Genomic DNA, 27481 nt, shown 5'->3' on the forward strand with positions numbered 1-27481 from the left:
GCAGGAGTCAAGTCATCATTATACAGTAAATATTGGTGTGAAAAAGACTCCTAATATTGGCCGCATCATGTGTGGAAATACATATTAAAAGGAAGCCTAGCCAGCAGGGAGGGAGGAGGAGGCTCACTACACGGTCTGGTCTCAAAAGCTAACAGGCTATATTTTCACCTGCAAGGGTAGATATATATTTTTCTGCTTACTTTTTGCCTTATTTTACAGCCTTTGACAGAGAGGAAAGTAACACACATAAACTGATCACAAATGCTTTGATATATAATATGAAATGGTTTGTGTGAGGGGTGATTTTTTCTCATTTTTCTTGCTTGGAGGGACCATTAAGAAACATGATCCCTGCCACCACCGGGTTAAGTTAAAGTTTTCTAAAGAAAGAATTGCTACATTACATTTGTAAGTCACTGACACAACAAAAACACGTCCTCACACTCACCACCATCACTTTGTTGATGCGTCATGGACAGCGATATTAGGTAGGGTTAGATACACGGGAGCCAAGGTTCAGAGGAGCTGCCTCGTGCAGGTCTACCGGCCTCTTGCAGACTCCTATGTTCTTATGTCACTGGACGAGGTGGAAGGACACTTGGGTGCCATAGTAGGGGTCAAAATGCAGTGTATGTATTCCAGAGAAACGTTCCACTCACAGTGCTGGCTAGCTTCAGACTGAGGAGAAAGACAGTGTCTCCGCACGGTGACGTCATTGATGAAACTCATGTTATATCGAACATATTGCGTTAGTCAAACGTATCTACTTAACCCTTTCATTGCTAAGTGCTCACATCGAGACTATCCCCTCAGGCGCGCTCGGGCACCCCAGCGGGGGAAGGGGATCTCTCTTAACCGCTGTCTCAAAAACTATTCAACTATTCATCACAGCTACAAAACAAAAACACCATTGGAAAGAGGAGGCCAAGATCTATACGATTCAGTAATGTAAACCTCTCCTGCGAACGTACAGGCACGTTGAGGGGGCATATGACCACAGATGTTCCCTTCTCCTATGATTCCTTCCCCTCCTGCCTCTCTTCAGCATATGACCACAGATGTTCCCTTCTATAATTCCTTCCCCTCCTGCCTCTCTTCAGCATATGACCACAGATGTTCCCTTCTATAATTCCTTCCCCTCCTGTCTCTCTTCAGCATATGACCACAGATGTTCCCTTCTATAATTCCTTCCCCTCCTGTCTCTCTTCAGCATATGACCACAGATGTTCCCTTCTCCTATAATTCCTTCCCCTCCTGTCTCTCTCTGGCATATGACCACAGATGTTCCCTTCTCCTATAATTCCTTCCCCTCCTGTCTCTCTTCAGCATATGACCACAGATGTTCCCTTCTCCTATAATTCCTTCCCCTCCTGCCTCTCTTCAGCATATGACCACAGATGTTCCCTTCTCCTATGATTCCTTCCCCTCCTGCCTCTCTTCAGCATATGACCACAGATGTTCCCTTCTCCTATGATTCCTTCCCCTCCTGCCTCTCTTCAGCATATGACCACAGATGTTCCCTTCTCCTATAATTCCTTCCCCTATAATTCCTTCCCCTCCTGTCTCTCTTCAGCATATGACCACAGATGTTCCCTTCTCCTATAATTCCTTCCCCTCCTGTCTCTCTCTGGCATATGACCACAGATGTTCCCTTCTCCTATAATTCCTTCCCCTCCTGTCTCTCTTCAGCATATGACCACAGATGTTCCCTTCTCCTATAATTCCTTCCCCTCCTGCCTCTCTTCAGCATATGACCACAGATGTTCCCTTCTCCTATGATTCCTTCCCCTCCTGCCTCTCTTCAGCATATGACCACAGATGTTCCCTTCTCCTATGATTCCTTCCCCTCCTGCCTCTCTTCAGCATATGACCACAGATGTTCCCTTCTCCTATAATTCCTTCCCCTCCTGTCTCTCTTCAGCATATGACCACAGATGTTCCCTTCTCCTATAATTCCTTCCCCTCCTGTCTCTCTTCAGCATATGACCACAGATGTTCCCTTCTCCTATAATTCCTTCCCCTCCTGTCTCTCTCTGGCATATGACCACAGATGTTCCCTTCTCCTATAATTCCTTCCCCTCCTGTCTCTCTTCAGCATATGACCACAGATGTTCCCTTCTCCTATAATTCCTTCCCCTCCTGTCTCTTGCTGGCATATGACCACAGATGTTCCCTTCTCCTATAATTCCTTCCCCTCCTGTCTCTCTTCAGCATATGACCACAGATGTTCCCTTCTCCTATAATTCCTTCCCCTCCTGTCTCTCTCTGGCATATGACCACAGATGTTCCCTCCTATAATTCCTTCCCCTCCTGTCTCTTGCTGGCATATGACCACAGATGTCACTAAACCAGACTTTCCTTCCACCCATGAAAACCTGGTTAACTTTGTCTGTGTAAACAGTGGTAATGGGAGCCCTATATGTTAAAGAAGATACAGTCATGCTGGAGGTAGTTTTAAAATGTTTCTGCACCTTGAACAGTAACATGGATACCTAGTGACTATTCTCTGTGGCGGCCTTGGGAAGCAATGCCAGGAAAATGATTATTATGTTGGTAAAGATAGGAGAGTTTGTAAATATTTGACCCTGTGTCTCAGCAAGGCTCTGACCCTGACCCCTGTGTGGACCCTCTGGTGGTAGTGACTGTGTGGAAGGAAGGAAGGAAGGAAGGAAGGGTTGAAAGTTTAAAGGAATTTAATATTATATGTAAAATGCATCTTCAGGTTGACACAAATACTAATTCCTTACTTATATTATAGATGAAAGAGGAAGAGGAAGAGGAGGAGGAGGAGGACACAGGAATTTCTTGGTGAGTGTTATTTTTAATTTCTTTGTTCCATTTATCAATATTTTCCCTTGTTTCCTCTTTTTCTTATCTTCATTTTCTTTACAAAGGAAGGAAGGAAGGAGAGAGAGAGAGAGAGAGAGAGAGAGAGAGAGAGAGAGAGAGAGAGAGAGAGAGAGAGAGAGAGAGAGAGAGAGAGAGAGAGAGAGAGAGAGAGAGAGAGAGAGAGAGAGAGAGAGAGAGAGAGAAAAGGGAGGGAGGGAGGAAAAGAAGGAAGGGAGGGAGGAAGAGAAGGAAGGAAAAAAGGAAGGAAGAGAAGTAGGGGAGGAAGGAAGGAAGGAAAGGAGGAGGTAAGGATGGAAGGAAGAAAAGGGAAGAGAAGTAGGGAATGAAGGAAGGAGGAAAGAGGGGTGAGAGAGGGGAAGAAGGGAAGGAAGGAAGGAAGGAGGTAAGGATGGAAGGAAGAAAGAGATGTGAGGGAAGGAAGGAAAAAGAGGGAGAGGAAAGAAGGAAGGGAGGAGGGAGGGAAGGAAGGAAGGAAGTAAGGAAAGGAGGGAGGTAAGGATCGAAGGAAGAAAGAGATGTGAGGGAAGGAAGGAATGAAGGAAAGAGAGGGAGAGGAAAGAAGGAAGGAAGGAAGGGAGGGAAGGAGAAAGATAGGAAGGAAGGAAGGAAAAAGAGGGAGAGGAAAGAAGGAAGGAAGGAAGGAAGGAAAGGAGGGAGGTAAGGATTGAAGGAAGAAAGAGATGTGAGGGAAGGAAGGAAGGAAAGAGAGGGAGAGGAAAGAAGGAAGGAAGGGAGGGAAGGAGAAAGATAGGAAGGAATGAAGGAAAGAGAGGGAGAGGAAAGAAGGAAGGAAGGAAGGAAGGGAGGGAAGGAAAAAGATAGGAAGGAATGAAGGAAAGAGAGGGAGAGGAAAGAAGGAAGGAAGGAAGGGAGGGAAGGAAAAAGATAGGAAGGAATGAAGGAAAAAGAGGGAGAGGAAAGAAGGAACACAAAGGAACACAAAGGAAGAACAAACAACAGCAGACCTGCTGGTCCTTACGAGGTTGTTTGTGACAAGCTACACTAACTATCTAATCAAAGGTGGAAGATGAAGGACAGCAAAGGCGAAGGCTCCTCCCCACCCCCCCATCCCTCCAGCCAAAGCTGGCAGGAAAGGAAAAAGAACCATGCAGCATGGAAAAACTGCATGGAATTTATGTAGAAAAGAGGAAAGAACTACCATTACTGCTACCACTAACCGGGCGATAAAAGCGGACAAGGACACCAGTATTCGAAAGAACTTAACGTTATTACGACAATGAGTAATATCTTAGTTGCTGGTTGGATTCAAAACACTTGTCTAATCTATTCTTGAAGGCCGTAACTGTTGTACTATCAACGACATCACAGGGTAGAGAGTTCCAAACATTAACAACTCGATTGAAGAAGAAGTGTTTAGCTTCGTGCGACGAGAATCTTTTACTACTTATCTTCAAATTGTGATTTCTTCTTGTTCTATTTGATCGATCAATTGTAAAGTAATCTTCCGCATTAATATCACTGAATCCTTTGAACATTTTAAACACTTCTATTAGATCGCCTCGCATTCTTCGTTTTGATAGGCTGAATAAATTTACTTCTTTAAGCCTTTGTTCATATGACAAATTTCTCAACCTAGGAATCATCTTTGTTACTCTTCGTTGGACCCGTTCCAACTTTTCTATGTCTTTTCTGTAGTAGGGAGACCAAAACTGTACACAGTACTCTAGACGGGGTCGAACCAACGAATTATACAGTTTTAACCCGTACAGTGTTGCTTTATAGGAGTGAAACAGGTCATGTGGGGTTGGATTTTGGCCAAATAATATTATTGTCTTATAAAATTGAAAAAAAATAGCTGATTTGAACGATATAAATGCGATATATGTGTGTTCCCTGTAAGCTGTCGTTTTCTGTGAGTCCTTTCACGCGTGGCACCAATACTCCAGTGGTGGTGCGTAAGACGAAACATGTAGAACAGTACTATGTAACTTCCGCTTCTTATTTATTATTTCCGACACACTGTGAATGCTTCTTCCATGACTATATATTGTTTAGTTTGAGTTTCTTGTAAAATATATCTGAGGATTGTTTGTCTAGCCTTTCTATAGTCATATCATAGTACCAAATTTATCACGCTCGTACAGACTATATTTTCTCTATGTGTATATAAGTAGCAAAATATTATCCCTTCATTGCACAAGCATAACATGTTTTGTAACACCAACAACAAAAAAATTACACACAGCTGCCCAAATAACCCATTATACGAATTTTATGTTTTTTTATGTTGGTACTCCTGCATACCACAGCCCGCCTCCCTCGCCGCCAGCTGATCACATACCCCAAACATTTTCCCATTTACTACGTAGCTTCAAGGTTTTGCATTTGCTGCCGACCAATTTGGTATTGCTCTGCTACTGTACAATTTACATAACATCCCAATTTTACAAGTATATCTAAGAGGTAATTGTGTATTACCTCTGGACTGTAGCATATCCCATGAAAATCTGTATGGCTGGGAAACTGATGACTCAGGTTCCGAGCCAGGAATGAAGACAAAGGAGAAACAGACAGCAACAACCCTGTTGGGCCCAACGAGGCTGCCTGTATAGCTAACACTACACTAACTACAACTACAGTTCTATACTTCTATCTATCTACTGTGGGCCAAAGTAAGTAAGATGAGGAATGAATGATATGAAAGCACATGTGCATAAAAGACAGCAGAAATAATGTGGCAATTGATGCTTACATAGGGAAAAGTGTATTGGCTAATGTACCTACAACTAACTGTTGACACGCAAATACGCATCTCATGGCCATAGGGGAAAAAAATCTTGTGCCTGTAAACTTCAGGTTTCCGTATTATAAACGGCCATAGGGAAAAAAAAACTTGTGCCTGTAAACTTTCAGGTTTCCGTATTATAAACGGCCATAGGGAAAAAAAAACTTGTGCCTGTAAACTTTCAGGTTTCCGTATTATAAACGGCCATGGGGAAAAAAAAAACTTGTGCCTGTAAACTTTCAGGTTTCCGTATTATAAACGGCCATGGGGAAAAAAAAAACTTGTGCCTGTAAACTTTCAGGTTTCCGTATTATAAACGGCCATGGGGAAAAAAAAACTTGTGCCTGTAAACTTTCAGGTTTCCGTATTATAAACGGCCATGGGGAAAAAAAAAACTTTTCCCTGTACACTTTCAGGTTTCCGATTATAAACGGCCTTGGGGAAAAAAAAAACTTGTGCCTGTAAACTTTCAGGTTTCCGTATTATAAACGGCCATAGGGAAAAAAAAACTTGTGCCTGTAAACTTTCAGGTTTCCGTATTATAAACGGCCATGGGGAAAAAAATCCTGTACCTGTAAACTTTTAGGTTTCCGTATTTGCTGGGCCAACCCGCCAACCCGGCGCCTCACGCCCCAGGGCTGCCAACACAACCGACGATGACTGTACGCATGAACACAAAATATACGTATTGAAATTATTATTCAAGTTGGAATGATATAAAAATAGCTGATCTACTGAACAGTATTTTGAGTATATTGATAAGTAATTATGACACCACTGACATATTTTTATAAATATACCTATTTTTTCAATAAATCATTCGTGGTCATGGATACATTCTATGTAATAGACCACAGCAATACAATAAAAATGAGAGTGAGCTTTCAAAATCATATTTAGGCATAGAAAAGACATCTTGAACCATTTCTACAGGTTTAGGTGCCATGAAGTAAAAGAAAACGATGATCGTATATATACGTACTAAACACTTTCCCTCCCGAACGTATATATACGTACTAAACACTTTACGGGTTAATATTACTTTTTCCGATTTATTATTAAAGACTCGTCCGATGAAGCCAACCAATTTATTTGCAGTTTTAACTACCTCTGAACAATGCTGACCGGGCTTTAAATCGCTTGATATAGTGATTCCAAGATCCTTTTCTTTACTTACTGCAGAAAGTTGTTGGCCATTCATTACGCATCAACGCGATTGTTATTTTTTCCGATGTGCAACACTTTACATTTCTCAACGTTAAATTTCATTTGCCATTGATTGGCCCAACGTGCAAGTCGATCTATATCTGATTGTAAAGCTTCTTCGTCGAGTATCGCAGTTACTTTACTAGCAATTTTTGTGTCATCAGCAAATTTTGATAATTTGCAAGTGAGGCCATCATCGATATCATTAACATAAATTAAGAAGAGCATGGGGCCAAGCACTGATCCTTGAGGTACGCCGCTTTTGACATCGAGCCAGTTAGATGTAACACCGTTTAGAACTACTCTCTGTTTCCGCTCAGAGAGCCAGTCCGCAAGCCAATTGTGAATATTACCCGAGATACCGTGCGCCAGTAGTTTGCTGAGCAATCGTTGGTGGGGACCTTATCAAATGCCTTTTGAAAATCCAGATATATGATATCTACTGATCTGCTTTCATCGAACACCTCAAAATATAGTGAAAAATCAAGTAAGTTAGTCAAACACGAACGTTTACTACGGAAGCCATGTTGCGAATTATTTATTATATTATTTTCTTCGAAGAATTTCACCATATTGTCGCGAATGATAGTCTCCATTAACTTACAAACAATAGATGTCAGGCTAATTGGTCGATAGTTTCCAGGATGAGACTTGTCCCCCTTTTTGAAAATTGGTGTGACATTTGCAAGTTTCCAATCTGACGGAACTTTTCCAGCTGTTAAAGATTTATTGAATATGAAGGAGAGCGGTTTACAAATTTGATGTTTGATTTCTTTTAAGACCCTAGGGGTAATTTTGTCTGGACCAGGAGCTTTGCTTACTTTAATCTTTTCAATTGTGCGTAAAATGTCACTTTCTACGATGAGCACGCCACTTAACATCTTTTCGGTCCTTCTAACCTCCGGCGGTTGAGGAAGGGAGGGAAGGAGAAAGATAGGAAGGAAGGAAAAAGAGGGAGAGGAAAGAAGGAAGGAAGGAAGGGAGAAGATAGGAAGGAAGGAAGGAAGAGAGTATATATATTTGACAAGGCTTTCCTTGGAGTTGTTGGCATTTCCATGGGTAGTTTCATGACCCTGGTGGTAGTGTGACCCTTCCTCTGTACCATAACCCTGAGAAACACATTTGACAAGGCTTTCCTTGGAGTTGTTGGCATTTCCATGGGTAGTTTTGTGACCCTGGTGGTAGTGTGACCTTTCCTTTGTACCATGACACTAAGAAACACATTTGACATGGCTTTTGAGGGAGTTGTGGGCATTTCCAGGGCTAGTGTTGTGACCCTGGTGGTAGTGTGACCCTTCCTCTGTACTGTGAACCTAAGAAACACAAATTTGACATGGCTTTTGAGGGAGCTGTGGGCATTTCCAGGGGTAGTTTTGTGGCCCTGGTGGTAGTGTGACCCTTCTTCTGTACTGTGAACCTAAGAAACACACATTTGACCAGGCTCTCAGAGGAGTTGTGGGCATTTCCAGGGGTAGTTTTGTAACCCTGGTGGTAGTGTGACCCTTCCTCTGTACCATGAACCTAAGAAACACACATTTGACATGGCTTTTGAGGGAGCTGTGGGAGGCATTTCCTGTGCAATTTTCTGTATTCTGGTGTTGTCAGCGTAAGGCAGCTGGGCTAGTCAGGCAGAGAGAGCAGTGGTAGCAGTGTGAGGTGGTAGTGCGCTGGTTGGCTGTGTTCTGTGGATGGTAGCGTATGGTACAATGATGACTGGTGCCTAGGAAACTGAGCAGATATAGCCACAGGTCGGATTCAAACTGGGCTGCCCACAACTCCTATGAAAGCCTTGGCAAATATGTGTTTCTCCAGGTTCACGGTACAGGGGAATGGTCACACTACCACCAGGGTCATAAAACTACCCCTGGAAATGCCCTAAACTCCCTTGAAAGCCTTCTCAAATGTGTGTTTCTTTAGGTTCACAGTACAGAGGAAGGGTCACACTACCACCAGGGTCATAAAACTACCCCTGGAAATGCCCAAAACTCCTACGAAAGCTTTGCCAAATGTGTGTCTTAAGGTTCATGGTACAGAGGAAGGGTCACATTACCACTAGGGTCATAAAACTACCCCCTGAAAATGCCCCAAACTCCCTTGAAAGCCTTGTCAAATGTGTGTTTCTTTAGGTTCATGGTACAGAGGAAGGGTCACACTACCACCGGGGTCATAAAAATACCCCTGGAAATACCCAAAACTCCTACAAAAGCTTTGCCAAATGTGTGTTTCTTTAGGTTCACGGTAGAAAAGAAGGGTCACACTACCACCAGGGCCATAAAACTACCCCTGGAGATGACCAAAACTCCTACGAAAGCTTTGCCAAATGTGTGTGTCTTTATGTTCATGGTACAGAGGAAGGGTCAAACTACCACCAGTGTCTTATAACCACCCCTGGACATATCCTACAAACACTCGCCACTCCATTCACTCACCAAGAGGGTACTTCCATGAGTCCAAAGTACCTTGATTCACTTCCTTATGTCCAGCACTTTATAGTTCTTATCAAAAGTTAGCCTGTTCTCACGCCAAGCATCTGCTAGTTAAGTCTTTCTCCTCGGGTGCACCTTCTGAAAGCCCCGGTCCATGTTCAGATGTTTCCGTACAGTGCCACTTTTCATATCAAAAGTTACCCTGTTCTCACGCCAAGCATCTTTCTTTCTCTTTAAACATGATATTATTGTACCGTGTGGGACCCAGCCTCCTGGTACTGAAGGGAAGTGTGTGGTGTGCTGTATAGGTTACATATATGCGGTTACGGGTATGTGGTACGTTACACAGTGACCTGCTTGGGTGAGCTACGAGTGCGGATCTTTGCTCTCTATCTCCAGAGTCTGTGTAGTCCACTGTAAGTCAGATTATACTGCTTACTGTACGAGGAATTACCTTCTGAATAAAGCCTGTATTCTTGAACTTAATGACGCCACAGTTTGCTTGTTTGAAAAGTTGTTACGACTGTTTCCCAAAGCCACAGAGAAGGCTAACCGGGTTTCCATGGGTGGTTTAACTATTCATGGTGCAGAGGGAGTGTAAAACTATCACCAGGGTCACAAACCAGTCCCTGAAACCACTGTAGGATCTATGACGAGAGGCTTCCCAGCTCTTATTATGACTTTTGTAGGGCCGTAGAGAAGATAAATAGGGATTTCATGGGTAATTTTCCCATTCATGGTGCAGAGGGAGTGTATAGCTATCACCAGGGTCACCACACAGTCCATTGAAAGCCATGTGGTGTGTGTGTTATGATGTTATGAAATGCAGTGACGTTAGGCTATCAGTAGGTCTTCATTCTAAGTGCTGCATGGGTTGTGCTTAGCTTGGTGTGGCTAATGTCTCTCCCTCTCCATCCACTCAATTTGGTAATTTTTTTATCAAATTTGATCATTTTTTGCAAACTACAATATTACGTAGGAAACCGCGAGGACTGAAAAATGTCACCTGCCCAAGCGCACACCTTTGACAGGGCCTTCACAGGAGTTGTGGGCATTTCCAGGGGTAGTTTGATGACCCTGGTGGTAGTTTAACCCTTCTACAGGGGACTTTGTGGTGCAGTGGTTAGCACATTCGGCTCACAACCGAGAGAGCCCTGGTTCGATTCCCGGGCGGAGTAGAAAAATTTGGGCGGCTTTTCCGATACCCTACGCCCCTGTCCGTCAAGCAGTGAATGGGTACCAGGTATTAATTGGGGGTTGTGTCCCGTCTCCTGGGATCTGTTCCCTTCTCCTATAATTCCTTCCCTGTCTGTCCCTCTCCGGCATATGACCACAGATGTTGCGCCGATTGAACAAAACTTTACAACTTAACCCTTCTACTGTACCAAGAACCTAAAAAACACTCATTATATTTGTTGTATTAGTGTTGTATTCTTAAACATTTCGTCCCCCGAGTGCGGTAAACTGACAGGGCTTTCATAGGAGTTGTGGGCATTTCCAGGGGTAGTTTTATGACCCTGGTTGTAGTTTAACCCTTCTACTGTATCAAGAACCTAAAAAACACTCATTCAAACATTGTATTAGATATATTAGTGTTGTATTCTTAAACATTTCGTCCCCCGAGTGTGGTAAATTGACAGGGCTTTCATAGGAGTTGCGGGCATTTCCAGGGGTAGTTTTATGACCCTGGTTGTAGCAAGACCTTTCCTCTTTACCATGAATCTATAAAACAAGTCAAAAGAACCCAATTAATCTCCTTTACGGCCTTTGGAAGTAGCTGATGTGAGGAGCGGAAATGTCCGAGGCTCACATTCTTGAAAAAGCCATCCCGAGAGACTTGTATTTAAGGCTTCCGTAGGAGGTTTGGGCATTTCCAGGGGTAGTTTTATGACCCTGGTGATAGATTAACCCTTCCTATGTACCATGAACCTTCAAAACCACTCAATTAGAACCCGATTGATCTCCTTTTTGGCATCTGACAGTCACATTCTTAAAAATATTGTTCCAAGCGCACACATTTGACAGACTTTTGTAGGAGTTGTGAGAATTTCCAGGGGCAGTTTGATGACCCAGGTGGTAGTTTTAACTTTCTCCTTACCATGAATCTTAAAACAAGACTCGTGAGAACTTGATTGATCTCCTTATTGACCTTTGCAAGTAGCTGACGTGAGGGGCGGAAGGGTCTGCCTCATAGATCTTAGGAAGGGAAGTTTGAGACGTACCTTGAATCGGCTCCTTGACGCTAGTAGACTCCATGGCTGGCGTTCCTTCCTCCTTGTCTTCCTCAAATTCCTCTGTGATGTACCTTTCTCTCTCTCTCTCTCAGTTCTAATCATTCCTTCTTTATTTAGTTTTATTTATATATATCCTCATCGTCAGTTTTATTTCCCTTTACTTACCTTAATCTCTCTCTTCTCCGCCTCCTCCTCTTCTCATACGTACATCCTTCTCGGTAAATCCTTTTCACTGTATCGTATATATAGAGTTCCATTATTTGCTTGTTTCCCTTCCTCCTCATCTCTTAACGTATAAACGAGGCTTCCGGCAGAGAAATCCTAAGGCACGGTGACCTATTGTTACATATATTAGAATACGGTAACACACTGAGAACAGATTACGAGACTTCCAGCCCTCTGTACATTCTATACAAGGTTTATTTTCCCTTGCAAGTAACTATATCTTGTTCTTCCTTTCCCCCCTTGCTAACTAGAACATAATTATTGTTATATTGCTCGTCATGATGTGTACGTTACAAGGGAAAGTGACCCTCCGTCTGCCCCATAAAAGTTGAGCTTCCATTTTGATTCGTCCCTGCTCATCCTTGAGGGTAGTCTGTCTTTCCCAGTGCAAATTAGAGTTAAATTGCTATGTTATGATACTAATTGCAAGGGGAAAGAGACCCTTCGTACACTTTACACAAGGGTCGCCATTCCTAATGTCACCTCACTTCTCTGCCGTACGCCTCAAATATTTTAGTCTGTGATATGTTATCTGCTTTCTCTTTGTCTAAGGTATTTATGTCATTGTAATAATCTCATGTCTGTCTTATTTTCTTCTTGTTTCCACGTCTTTTATTTCATATGTTCTTATTGTCTCTTAATTTCCATTGCTTTTTCAATGACTTTTGAGCTCTTTATGTATACAATCTCTCCTCTTGTTAGTTCCCTTCGTTGTCTTCTCTTATATCTCAATATCTTGTTTCCAATTCATATATAATTCTTTTTATATTAGTCTTCTCTTATATCTCATCTTAAATTCATATATAATTCTTTTTATATTATAAGTTTTTTTTTCTGTATGAAAATTGGTTCCTCCCTTTAATATATATAGAATTAGCTTAGTTTTTTTTTCTATGAAAATTGGTTCCTCCCTTTAATATATATATAGAATTAGCTTAAGTCAATTATACCTAAAAAAGTGTCCGGGGATATTAGCTAAATGGGTTTGGGGCAAGATAAAGTCATAGGTGTAGCCCTTAACTTTATTGATAAGACTTCATAGTACAGATACAGTTCACATCTTCTGTGACTGGCTTACAGAACAGTCCCTTGCAGAGAAAAGTACAAGTCATCAGAGTTGACTAACACGACTTCTTTCCCTCGGCAGAATTGAATGGCTGGCGTCTCGGTCTGCCTGCCTGCGGGACACCGCACACTCTGGAAGAAGAAAGAACACCAAGATGTCAAGTTCCTGCATAATCAGCCTCTTAGTGAAGGAAATGTGCTCTATTTATTTAATAAATGATTGACAAAAAAATAATTTTGTATTTATTTTAGAAAAATTATATGGCATGGCTCATTTTGCATATATTGCAATATATGCAATATATATATATATATATATATATATATATATATATATATATATATATATATATATATATATATATATATATATATATATATATATATATATATATATATATATATATATATATATATATATATATATATATATATATATATATATATATATATATATATATATATATATATATATATATATATATATATATATATATATATATATATATATATATATATATATATATATATATATATATATATATATATATATATATATATATATATATATATGTATATATATATATATATGTAATGTATATATATATATATATGATAATATATATATATGTATATATGTGTGTATATGTATGTATATGTATATATCTATATATATATATATATATGTATATGTATATATATATGTATATGTATATATATATGTATATGTATATATATATGTATATGTATGTCTATATGTATATGTATATATATATATATGTATATGTATATATATATATATATATATATATATATATATATATATATATATATATTGCAATACTATGCAATAAGTATATCATGCAATAAGTTGGCAATAAATATGCCTGTGACAGCCGAAGCAAATTTTACATAAACTACAAGACGTCCAGCTAAGATAGGCATAAGAGACCTTGTATATGGTAAAAGCAAGGGGTCGGCAGTCTTATAAGTGTTCTGGGGGAAGGAATCGAACTCTAATATACTCGAGAACAGGTCACTTAAACCCGATCTTGGCTGGATGTCTCGTATATTACGCACTGAGGAGGAATGGAATGACGGAAATAACATGGAATGATATATATACGAAATAATCATTAAGAAAGACACTGAGGTACTAACAACACCTATACGTATAGAAACGATGGAGAAATCTAACAAAACGCATCAAAATCTGAGAAGCCGAAGCCAACATTACAAAAAAACTGCTCTCAGCGTCCAGTCAGAGATGGGCACGTGGGACATTGTATATGTTATAAGCAAAGTGGTCGGGGAGTCTTGCAAAGTGTTCTGGGAGGAAAACTGATCCAACCTTAATTTACTGAAAAGGTCACTTAAACCCTTCTCGGCAGGACGCCTCAGATATAAACATTATTATGCACTGGCTAGGAACCGGACATTATGTGTAGAGAGAGAAAGTGGGAGGAGGAAAATACACAATGGAAGGAGATAAAATGAGAATAAATATACAGAAGGAGAGAAAAGGTCCAGAGAGATGGAGGTATCAAGGGATAAGAAGGACGAAGAGGCGGTCCACCACAGGCCAGCCATAACACCTCAGGTAACGTACGGACCCTTGATATAGGAACGAAACCCCAGCAAAAAAAAACCAATGACAAAATATACAAGAACTGGAATAGCAGGAGAATAGAGAATATATATATAGATGCTGATATAAGGATATATGAGGTTGAAAGCATATATATATATTTATAGTAGAATGATGTGGAGCCATATTGAGAGCTGCTGGGGGGCACTATTATAAAGGGGAAATTTATTGAATTACTATTAATCTTATGAAAAGTAAACCAGAATTTTACGACAAGTCTGAAAGTGAATTCACAGGTGGAGGTTGTTGTGTGGGAAGAGAGAGAGGAGAGAGAGAGAGAATGATTTATTGAGGAATGACAGGAAATAACAGGGAATGATATATGACAGAAATAATTATTAAGAAAGACACTGAGGATTACTAACAACACCTATACGTAGAGAGGGAGGGAAGTAGAGGGGTTGTTGAGGAGAGAGATTAAGGTAAGTAAAACAGAGAGACGATGAGGATAATTATAAATAAAGAGAAGTAAATAAAGGAGGAAGGATTAGAAATGAGAGAGAGAGAAAAACACACATCACAGAGGAGAAAAAATTAAGATATGAGATTTAGAGAAAGTCTGGAATTTGAGGAAAGAGAAGGAGGAACCCCAGCCATGGAGTCTACTGTGTCGTCAGTCAAGAGATGATTCAAAGGTACGTCCCAAGACTTTCCTTCCTGGAATCTATCTGAGAGAGACCGCCTTCCGCCCTAACGTCAAGCCTCTTCCAAAGGTCAATAAGATCAATCAAGTTCTCCACGTGTCTTTTTAAGATTCATGGTAAAGAGAAGTTAAAGTTGTTACCACCAGGGTCATCAGACTACCCTGAGGAGATTTGTTCACAACTCCTACAGCTTGTCACACTATAACTTTTCTCTTTCTGTTATTTTTAACGACCTCTCTCATGTATTTTTTTGCGCAAAGAAAATGTACGGAAGAAACCCCGTACTTTAAAATGCCCCTTACTGTGTGTGTGTGTGTGTGTGTGTGCGCGCCCTTCTGTGCAGGAAAGAGCGAACGTGTCCGCCATGTGCCATCTGGCGCCCTTCCCTCACGTGCAGAACTATCCGTGGGGAATGCCAAAAACTCCTCCCAAAGCCTCGTCAAATGTGTTTCTTTAGGTTCATGGTACAGGGAAGGGTCACACACTACCTCCAAGGGTCATAAAACTACCCAGGACATGCCCAAAAGCCCTATGAAAGCCCTTTAACCAGAAGTGAGTTTGGGCGTTGATTAAGAAAAAGAGGAAACAAGGGAAAATATTGATAAATGGAACAAAGAAATAAAAATAACACTCACCAAGAAATTCCTGTGTCCTCCTCCTCCTCCTCTTCCTCTTCCTCTTCCTCTTTCATCTATAATATAAGTAAGGAATTAGTATTTGTGTCAACCTGAAGATGCATTTTACATATAATATTAAATTCCTTTAAACTTTCAACCCTTCCTTCCTTCCTTCCTTCCTTCCACAAAGTCACTACCACCAGAGGGTCAACACAGGGGGCAGGGTCAGAGCCTTGCCGAGACACAGGGTCAAATATTTACAAACTCTCCTATCTTTACCAACATAATAATCATTTTCCTGGCATTGCTTCCCGAGGCCGCCACAGAGAATAGTCACTAGGTATCCATGTTACTGTTCAAGGTGCAGAAACATTTTAAAACTACCTCCAGGATGACTGTATCTTCTTCAACATATTGGGCTCCCATTACCACTGTTTACACAGACAAAGTTAACCAGGTTTTCATGGGTGGAAGGAAAGTTTGGTTTAGTGACATCCTTGGTCATATGCCGGAGAGAGACAGGAGGGGAAGGAATTATAGGAGAAGGGAACATCTGTGGTCATCTGCCGGAGAGAGACAGGAGGGGAAGGAATTATACGAGAAGGGAACATCTGTGGTCATATGCCGGAGAGAGACAGGAGGGGAAGGAATTATAGGAGAAGGGAACATCTGTGGTCATATGCCAGAGAGAGACAGGAGGGGAAGGAATTATAGGAGAAGGGAACATCTGTGGTCATATGCCAGAGAGAGACAGAAGGGGAAGGAATTATAGGAGAAAGGAACATCCGTGGTCATATGCCGGAGAGAGACAGAAGGGGAAGGAATTATAGGAGAAGGGAACATCTGTGGTCATATGCCGGAGAGAGACAGGAGGGGAAGGAATTATACGAGAAGGGAACATCTGTGGTCATATGCCGGAGAGAGACAGAAGGGGAAGGAATTATAGAAGGGAACATCTGTGGTCATATGCCGGAAAGAGACAGGAGGGGAAGGAATTACAGGAGAAGGGAACATCTGTGGTCATATGCTAGAGAGAGACAGAAGGGGAAGGAATTATAGGAGAAGGGAACATCTGTGGTCATATGCCGGAGAGAGACAGAAGGGGAAGGAATTATAGAAGGGAACATCTGTGGTCATATGCCAGCACGAGACAGGAGGGGAAGGAATTATAGGAGAAGGGAACATCTGTGGTCATATGCCGGAGAGAGACAAGGGGAAGGAATTACAGGAGAAGGGAACATCTGTGGTCATATGCCGGAGAGAGACAAGGGGAAGGAATTATAGGAGAAGGGAACATCTGTGGTCATTTGCCGGAGAGAGACAAGGGGAAGGAATTATAGGAGAAGGGAACATCTGTAGTCATATGCCGGAGAGAGACAGAAGGAGAAGGAATTATAGGAGAAGGGAACATCTGTGGTCATATTGTAGTGCCGGGACGTACTATTAAGTATGGGTAAGTAATGTTAAGTTAATGTAAGTAGCATTTAAGTTAATGTAAGAATTATTAGTAACATTGAATTATTATTGCGTGATGCTCACACCCCGAGACAGACGGACAGACAGACAGACATACATGTTGACGCCTGCAGAAAGTAGGTGATCGGTTCCATACGAGATAATGGGCATAATTTTAGTACAAGATAGTAGCTTCTAGTTAGAATTTTTCACCTTGCTATTCAGGGGAACCATTATACCAATATCATGCGACGAGTAAAGTACCGTAGACGGTTGTTGCAAGGTTGAACAAATCAGGGTTCGAATTAAATCTGGGGAGGGATGTGAACCGCGGGCAGCGGCTGCGTAGGGAGCCCCACCCAGCAAACACCAACAGACACGCCTTGGCTCTTCCCCCGGACAGGTGCGTCTCTCTGAGGTGAAGTAATTCCTGTTCATATTATAGATATATTTTCTCATTATTGTATTTGTGCGGTGCAAACACTAACAGACACGCCTTGGCTCTTCCCCCGGACAGGGAAGTGAGTGGAGATAAAGGGTCTGTCACGTGCGTGTCTCGGGTGTGTTCGGTATGATACACGTATTGACTACGTAGGGTGTTTAGTCCACGGAGTAGCAGGGCTGTGCAGTATTTCTCTTTAATGAGGATGTAACCACCTGGTTCATCCCCTTTGTCTGCTGGTTAGGCTATATTTTACTAAGGATATAGGAGATTGTAAGAAGATTGTTTATGCCCATGTGAGCACCAGTGAACTGTTTTTCGTGCCACGTTTGTGGTAGGCGGTGGCCGAATTGGTAGAGTACTGGGCCTACATTCACCGCGTGATGGACGACGCGGGTTCGAATCCCCACGCTACCACTCGGATTTTTCAGCCACCGCCGAGTGGCTTAAAACTACCCACATGCTGTCCTGAAGACCACCCATCAACCCGGACTCTAGAGGAAGCCGTCCAAGCGAATCAAGAACGAGTTCCAGGGGGCAGCATGAGCCAATGCAAGATGGCGCCACTATAAACACTTGCCTGTGCCAAAACGGGCTGGGCCAACCATCAGGCCCCACCTGGAAGAAGCCTTGGGCCGACCATCAGGCCCCACCAGGAAGATGCCTACAGGCGCAACAGGCAGCGACGTAAAAAAAAAAAAAAAATATCACCCTCGCTAGGTGAGACTGTAAACCCGTGTAACATCCAAACAAGCCTAACGCCCATTATTGTATTCTGGTGAATGAGTTAAGAGGATCAAGGGATTAATTCAGCCATTATTGACTACTGTAATTAAGTCTTCAACGCTACCAAAAGGATATTTTTCTTGCCTGATGTAATCTGAATGAGAATTAGTTCAACGCTACCACAAGTGAAGGAAGAATAAAGGTCTTAAATCAATGATTGTGAATATCTTCTGACCAACTATTTAGGAGAAATAGGGAAAAACAGATCTTCGAGGATTAGGAATCTTGACCAGGAAAACCCTAGATACCACATTACATTTTTATATATAATACATGATGATTATGTTGAGATTATGGCTGAAAACTTGTTATAAGCAGAAGTGATCTTTTGGCGAACTAATAATCCGGCCTTTTATCCTAACCTATCCAAGAGAAGGAAGGAAGGAAGGGAGGAAGGAAGGAAGGAAGGGAGGAAGGAAGGAAGGAATGAAGGAAGGAAGGAAGGAAGGAAGGAAGGAAGGAAGGAAGGGAGGAAGAAAGGAAGGAAGGAAGGAAGGAAGGAAGGGAGGAAGAAAGGAAGGAAGGAAGGGAGGGAGGAAGTTAGGAAGGAAGGAAGGAAGGAAGAGAGGAAAGAAAGAAGGAAGGAAGGAAGGAAGGAAGGAAGGGAAGGAAACTAACTTAACTCACCACTGGAATGATGTCTGTCTGTCAGTCTTCAAAGTCCTCCTCCTCCTCTTCTTCCTCCTCCTCCTCTTGTCTCTAAAATTAATAAACAGTTGATAATTCATTTTTTGAGCTAATAACCTCTTGTCAGACCTAATAATAATAATATTAATAATAATAAGAATAAGAATAAGAATAAGAAGAAGAATGATAATAGTAATAACAAGTTTTGCTGGGCTTATATACATGTGTAATTAATGCAGAGTGTGTGTGTGTGTGTGTGTGTGTGTGTGTGTGTGTGTGTGGTTTAAGTGTGTGTGTGTGTGTGTGTGTGTGTGTGTAATTTATTTTATTTAATTTCAATGTGAAGGAATTTCTCTCTCTCTCTCTCTCTCTCTCTCTCTCGGTAAAGCCAAATTTGTGGCTTTACCGTGTAGCAGCAATGGGCCAAATTTGTGGCTTTACCGTGTAGCAGCAACGGGACAAATTTGTGGCTTTACCGTGTAGCAGCAACGGGCCAAATTTGTGGCTTTACCGTAGCAGTAACGGGACAAATTTGTATTTACCGTAGCAGCAACGACAATTTGTATTTTACCGTAGCAACGGGCCAAATTTGTGGCTTTACCGTAGTAGCAACGGACAAATTTGTGGTTTTACCAGTAGCAGCAACGGGCCAAATTTGGCTTTACCGTGTAGCAGCGATTTAAATTTGTGCTGATTTAAACCCCCAAAATAGATGATGTAAACTGATCACAAATGCTTTGATATGTATTATGAAATGGTTTGTGAGGGGTGATTTTTCTCATTTTTCTCGCTTAGAGGGACCATAAAGAAACATGATCCCTGCTGCTACAACCACTGGGTTAAAAGGCCTTTCCCTCTAAGCAAGGGGATGTACTGAACATTTTACAACACACTGGGTTACTAAGTGAGCTGAACATTTTACAGCTCAATAACGGGTTCACCCTTTGGGGGCTTCTGGCGGGGGTAATGAAGGCAGGGCAGGAAATGAGTAGAGAAAGCTTACCTATTCCTCCAAGCTGCTGAAAAGCTTGTTGGTGAAGAATTACTTGTCGGTGAAGAGACTGTTGTTGAGGTGAGGAGTGCCCTGTGTTATGGAACCTCCCGGCACTGCTACACCAACCTGCAAATATGTGTCCACTCTCAAAGTCTTGTACTGGGAAAGACAGCATGGGATAATATATTATAAAATCTCTCTCTCTATCAAGGGCTGTATAATATAAGATAATTAATTGATACTCTCTCATATTTGTTTTTTTACATACTTTTCTTCCTCTACACCCTCCCTCTCTCTCTCTCTCCCCTCAATGCCCTCATAACTCTATACATACAGCCAGGCCTATACTTTGAGGCAGTGCCAACATTGCCAGACTGTTGTACTCAGCCTCTTATATTTACTGACTCCCAACACAAAATCTGTCTCCTGGTCCCCAATAATGAGATTCATTTATATTTATCATTAACCTGGTGGTGGTAGCAGCGGGAAAGTGGAAAGTTTTGTTTAGTGGACAGCGCAACATCTGTGGTCATATGCCGGAGAGAGACAGAAGGGGAAGGAATTATAGGAGAAGGGAACAGATCCCAGGAGACGGGACACAGCCCCCGATTAATACCTGGTACACTGCTGGGTGGACAGGGGCGTAGGCTATTGGAAAAGCCGCCCAAATTTTTCCACTCCGCCCGGGAATCGAACCCGGGCTCTCTCAGTTGTGAGCCGAGTGTGCTAACCACTGAACCACGAAGCCCCATAGGGCTGCATGCGGGTGACCACACTAAACTCAGCGATGTGTTTGAAAGCTGAAGCAGTCCGCTGGAGACCTTGCTCTTAGTGTGGAGGGGGAAGGGAGGGCGGTGGCCGAACTGGTAGCGTACTGGACCCACATTCGCCGCGTGATGGACAACGCGGGTTCGAATCCTCACGCTACCACTCGGATTTTTCAGTCACCGCCGAGTGGCTTAAAACTACCCACATGCTGTCCTGAAGACCACCCATCAACCCGGACTCTAGAGGAAGCCGTCCAAGCGAATCAAGAATGAGTTCCGGGGGGCAGCATGAGCCAACGCAAGATGGCGCCACTAGAAACACTCGCCTGCGCCAGAACGTACTGGGCCGACCATCAGGCCCCACCTGGAAGAAGCCTTGGGCCGACCATCTGGCCCCACCGGGAAGATGCCTACCGGCTCACTAGGCAAACTTAAAAAAAAAAAAAAAAAAAAAAAAAAAAAAGGTTAGTTATCAGGTAGTTTAGTTAGCTATAGTTCATGGACTCTTAACTTGAGCCCTGTGGCTTGGCCCGGGGAACCCCCCCATTGTTTACAGACCTAGCGATGACCTGCGATCTGTTATGTTAGCTATTTATGGAGTACATATACAGTCAAACCTCGATTTACGAGTTTAATTCATTCAAGAATATTGCTCGCACACCAAAACACTCGAAAACCAAAACAAATTTCCCCATTGAAATTAATGTAAATCCATTAATGCGTCTCATATCTCAAAAAAACTATTTACGTAAGAACCATCTTACATGTTATTTTTTACAGAATTGAAGTTATCTTACTAACAAGTAGAGATGATAAAGATATGAAACACAAGTCAAAGTGTTACGGTTGTTTCGGAGACTCCCGCAACCGCTGGCCATGCTTGAGGTGCAGGCTTCGCCCCAGGGTTCAGCAGGTGGTTCCCCTATTCTCGGGGCACCGGAACTACACCCGACCACCAACGTGAAGCTAACTCGACATGTCGTCCGAGATGGAGGGTGAACGAGTCAGTCACGTCCAGGAGGGCATACAAGATACCTCTCCATTAACATGAGTTGCAATAGGAATGATATTAATGACAATAATAATAATTACAAGATAATTTAATACTAAGCTATTCTAACCTAAAACTTATTCAAATCTAGCCATACTTTTTTTTTTTCCTTACCTCCCTCGGCTGGGCCTGGTGGTGGGCCCAAGCCGGCAAGTGTTTATAGCAGCCCCATCTTGCTTTCCCTTGGACAGTCCCATACAGTCCAGGATGATGGTGGTGGTCTTCAGGACAAGAAGTCAGTGGCAGCGACAGATTCAAACCCTCATCATCCATGACACAGTCAACGCAGGACCGGCACGCTAACCACTCAGCCACCGTCTCCTTCCCCAGCCTGTGTTCCGATGCCAAATATGCAAAAAGTAAAAACATATGCCTCAATGTGTTATCCCAGACTATATATAAAGAGAATTAAATCTAAGCTATCCTAACCTAACCAAACTTTAATGAAACTAATCTAGCCTTAGCAAGCCACTGACAAAACACAATATAAACAGAAATGTATCTCCAGGTGTGTCCCCCCAAGACCATATATTTAGAGAATTAAATCTTAGCTATCCTAACCTGCCCAAACTTGCTGAGCTATCCTAACAAGACCTAACTTAACCTGGTAGTAACAAGGGCCCAAATTTGTGGCTTTACAGTGTACCAGCGACAGGCCAAATTCTTGCCATGATATGTAACTTGATATATTAAGAAGGATATAAACCCCACCACCGACCATCAGGATCCACCGGGAAGAAGCCTACCGGCGCATTAGGCCAAGACGTAAAAATAAATAAATAAATAAATAAATAGATGATGCATAAACTCATCACAAATGCATTGATATATATTATGAAGTGGTTTGTGTGAGTGATCATTTTTTTCTCCTTTTTCTCGCTTAGAGGGAAGGGCCTTTAACCCAGTAGTAGCAGCAGGGATCATGGTTCTTAATGGTCCCTCCAAACAAGAAAAATGGAAAAAAATCACCCATCACACAAACCATTTCATATTATATATAAAGCATTTGTGATCAGATTATGTATCATCTATTTTGGGGGGTTTATATCATGGCACAAATTTGGCCCATCACTGCTACACGGTAAAGCCACAAATTTGGCCCGTCGCTGCTACACGGTAAAGACACAGATTTGGCCCGTCACTGCTACCGAGTTAAGAAACATGATCCCCACAGCTACCGGGTAAACCGTACCTGCCGTGCGCTCTACTACCACAATGAAATAAAACAAATATATACTGCGTTGCACCCCAAGATAATATTTTAAGAGGCGGTCAGTATGGAGATGACCGTAGCCACCTCTCCCGCCAGTGACATCAACGGCAGTGTGGTGAGAGGCCTATCCTGCCTATTTATCCTAAACAAGTGGGTGTTATTCCAGAAAAAACACCCAAGTCTCATCACTTCACACTTATTTATATATTCAAGGGCTGAAAGATATCGGAAACATTAACAAAAAAAATGCCCGGTCAGCACTAAGTTATCCTAACCTTGGATTAAACTTAGATTTTAACGTAACCTCCTGTGAGAGCAAGATAAAAATTGACAGACAAAATAGGTCAATTCCGGACCTCGCGGTATCATGAGCAGACCTCCAGAATAACACCTGATGGTCTAGGATAAAAAAGTTGGAAAATTTCATTTAGTCGGCGCAACATCTGTGGTCATATGCCGGAGAGAGACAGAAGGGGAAGGAATTATAGAAGGGAACAGATCCCAGGAGACAGGACATAACCCCCAATTAATAACTGGTACACTGCTGGGTTTACAGGGGCATAGGGTATTGGAAAAGCCTCCCAAATTTTCCCACTCTGCCCGGGAATCGAACCCAGGCTCTCTCGGTTGTGAGCCGAGTGTGCTAACCGCTAACCACTGCACCACGAAGCCCCCAGGTCTAGGATAAGATACTGGTCATCACTAAGTTATCCTAACCTTGGATTAAACTTAGATTTTAACCTTAACCTCCTGTGACAGCAAAGAAATTATTGACAGCCAAAATATAGGTTCATGCCAGCCTTCGCAGTACCAGGAGCATGTATAACTCTAGAATGACACCCGATGGTCTAGGGTAAGCACATGTGGTCAAGGCAACAAGGCTAACCTACATATTCCCCCTTAGAGTTAATGTGTTCACCACCCCGGGTCACTACCACCACATGTATCACCTAAAATCACCATCAATACCACCTCAGACACACATGAAATCACAACCATGACGATGAAAACGCAAAAAAATCAAGAGAAATAACACTGAAATAAGTAAATCTGAAAAATTCGTAAAATTCACCCCGCCCGCTAGACGAGTCACCCTTAAAACACTTCTAGCTCACGTTAACCTTCAATATTTCCTGAGTAACACAACCCACACCTCATATCTGCAATAATACAACACAAATACACCCTAACCCTTAATATAGGAGTACCCAGGCATCTTACACTGGTCAAAACTCACGGATATAAGGTCACGTATGGTTCGCTCCCATCCGCCGGTTACGCCCTTATGACCTCACCGCTAAACGCCCATAATTCAATATCTAAGACACTCACACCTCATTTGACCCCATACATTAGGTCATTCAGCTTAGTTCTCCCTCCCATAGTGTTCAAAGTTCTTAGGTGTCATTGATAACTGAGAAAATACGTCACATATGGTTCGCTCCATCCGCCGGTTACGCCATTATGACCTCACCGCTAAACGCCCATAATTCAATATTTAAGACACTCACACCTCATTTGACCCCATAAATTAGGTCATTCATCTCAGTTCTCCCTATCATAGTGCCCGAAGGTCTTAGAGGTCATTAATAATTAAGGTCATATATGGAGCCGGACACCCCAAGCCAGTTATATACTTGACCTTTCTGACCTTACCGGCTTATATCCCGCTCTCCAACTTCACACACAGGAATGCAATGCACGTGTCGGCATGCTCCTCAAGCCCCGTGCCGCTATACACTCTAGTTTACCGGAAATCAGTAAAAACAATGAACGACGACCAATGACCATGACGACCACGGCGGCCATTGAAATCCACCTCAACCCCACCGATACATTTTCCCTATTTCCACCTATTACAAGCCTTAATTCACTGCCCTCACCCACCCAAAACAATCACAAGGGACTATTTACCGTTTCCAGATGCATGGCTCCCTCGGCAACAGGATAATTCGCTTCAAAAAACACAAAAATAACACACCAGTCTCCTCCCTCCACGGCTGGGGCCGGGTGTGTACGAGAAATGCCTCCTCGGGGAAATAAGTCGCGATACTACCCACTACACATGTCCAATGGGGTAAAGACAGCAAAAAACGTCTTAATTTACCTTGATTTATGTCTCTTTAACCACCTGTGATCTATATATAAGCGTTGAGATTGCCCAAACCAGGAGTGAGTATCAGCTCAGAGTAGTTCCTCCCATGTAATCTCCTATGTGTTTGTTTTAAAGCCTTCTACTGATTTTAAGTGTTTATCTGATGTATTTGCAGTGTATTGAAGTCGCAAAGGGACAGTTAAACGATAGCAGTGAGTGATATATTGAAAATTAAGCGTTGTTTCAAGTCCCCTTTGCGAGCTATTTTCCGGCTGCGAGATGATTCCTGCCAGCTCAATAGATTCTCGTACTTGAATAAAAAATGACCCTCGAACTGTCTTTTCCGCTCCAATAACTAGATTTATTTAGAGATAGGGTCGAAATGTTTAATTAATAGGGCTTTTTTTGCAGTGCTTAGGTATATTATCGCTGACATAAATAGTTTTAGTTTAACCTCGGAAACATTAATTACTCTATTTAACTGCCCCTTTGCCCTTTTATCGCGTGTCCTATCATTATTAAACCCCAATTAAGTCCTGCCGGGGCCTTAATAACAGCGGTAAGGCCTTGGAATCATTATTATTCGTTATTAATGGGTTGATCTGGGTCTGGGTCTCGGTACATGCTGTGAACGAAACTGCAGAAAGTATAAAATCCTATCACTCTTCAGCACGGGCTTACAATATGATGTAATGAGCTTATATGTGGGAATAATGGCTTCAGGGAGTTCTTGATACATTTAGTAGTCTCCCTTACGTGAAGCATGGAGGGAGGGAGGGAGGGAGAGGGAGATAGAGGGAGGGAGGAAGGGAAATGAATCACGTATTAATTAGATCTTAAAGCCATTGGTTACAACGTTTCCTCCTGTATAAACTGGTCATTATATCGCTTTTTCTCTTTAATTAAACCTAAAACCGTGTAAATAATGGCCTTGAAATATTTAATAAGGGAAGATGGACGTTGGAACAGGAAAACTCATTGTTGTACCTCAAAACTAATTGTTCCAACCTTTACATAGATTTACATAGAAAATCAGACCACACAGACCCCATGGTCCAGACTTGGTGGTCTGTCCTTAAACCTAAGTGATTTTACATTAATCAGAAGACTCCAAAACGTTGCATTTCTACTCTAGTTGATATTAAGTTGAAGGATATATGCTGAAATGCTATATCTTATGCTATCAAGCTGATTTAATACCCATTTCGCCACCATCTGTCAGTCTCTTCCCAGCCTCGACCTCACCTCACTCCCAGCCTACCTGCCCACCCCATACACCGCCTTCCTCTCTTAATTGGAGTATTTCCCCAACGAAATACAAAAAAAATAATAATAATATTTCAGAAGTCTATTTTTTGTTTGATCATTATACAGATAATACACTTCTCTTTCCCTTTCTGACAATCATTTCCCTCGAAACAAAAAAAAACAAAAAAAAACAAAAACATGTAACACAATGTTTGAGTTTTTCTTGTGATGATTAAATTTTCATCATGTTCTTAATAAAATGCTAAAATGAAATATATAAATGAGATCCCTTAGCAGCTGAGATAGACGAGTGATTTTCATCAAGCAGTATAACAAATAAACAAAGACTAAATTAAAATCAATAAATAACTGAAAATCCGAGCATTAGCTGTTGACATTTCTTTTGTCAACAAAATTTGAAAAAAAACAGTCAGTTCATATTCTTCCTTTTTCCAGCATAAATTGCACTATTAACAAATACAGTAATTTAAGGAAAACACTTTCATACAAAATGTATGTTACTATAGCATCCTGACATAGAGAAAGATTGTAGCCTCTCTCTCTCTCTCTCTTTATATATATATATATATATATATATATATATATATATATATATAGAGAGAGAGAGAGAGAGAGAGAGAGAGAGAGAGAGAGAGAGAGAGAGAGAGAGAGAGAGAGAGAGAGAGAGAGAGAGAGAGATGGAAATTTTAGGCAAAAAAACGAGTGGGGCAATTCTCTCTCTCTCTCCATCAAAGACGAGCTCAGGTTATCAAAGTTGACAAGCTTGCAAGATATATATTTGCAACCTCCTTTGTCCTGCTTAACCTGCTGTACTGGGCGACCTTCAGGGAGTACCTGTAGTAGTAGTAGTAGTAGTAGTAATGGTAGAGGTGGTAGTAGTATTAGTAGTGGTAATGGTAGTAGTAGTTGTGGTAGTAGTAGTAGTAGTAGTATTGGCAAAGTCTGTAACCAAACTAATAATGAAAAGTAACTAAAACAAATATTATTACTAACTCATTTTATTATCATTATCATTATTATTATTATTATTATTATTATTATTATCATTATTATTAGACAAAAACAAAGATATAATGACCATTGTGTTTAATAATAATGGAGAGAGAGAGAGAGAGAGAGAG

At 41.7% G+C, this 27481-nt stretch overlaps 2 long non-coding RNA genes across 2 annotated transcripts; one reads left to right on the forward strand and one right to left on the reverse strand.

Moving 5' to 3' along the window:
* The first annotated feature begins 1159 nt into the window (after positions 1 to 1159).
* On the forward strand, positions 1160 to 12987 carry LOC127007964 (uncharacterized). Its single transcript, XR_007760725.1, has 2 exons — positions 1160 to 2808; positions 12835 to 12987. It is a non-coding gene; the product is annotated as an uncharacterized LOC127007964 (long non-coding RNA).
* Positions 12988 to 15614: 2627 nt separating this feature from the next.
* Positions 15615 to 25029, reverse strand: LOC127007965 (uncharacterized). Its single transcript, XR_007760726.1, has 5 exons — positions 24911 to 25029; positions 21898 to 22114; positions 19975 to 20091; positions 18972 to 19043; positions 15615 to 15735 (listed from the first exon to the last, which is right to left on the reverse strand). It is a non-coding gene; the product is annotated as an uncharacterized LOC127007965 (long non-coding RNA).
* Between the last annotated feature and the right edge of the window lie 2452 nt (positions 25030 to 27481).

Source organism: Eriocheir sinensis, chromosome 36 (genome assembly GCF_024679095.1).
Source record: "Eriocheir sinensis breed Jianghai 21 chromosome 36, ASM2467909v1, whole genome shotgun sequence".
Taxonomy (NCBI): Eukaryota; Metazoa; Arthropoda; class Malacostraca; order Decapoda; family Varunidae; genus Eriocheir; species Eriocheir sinensis.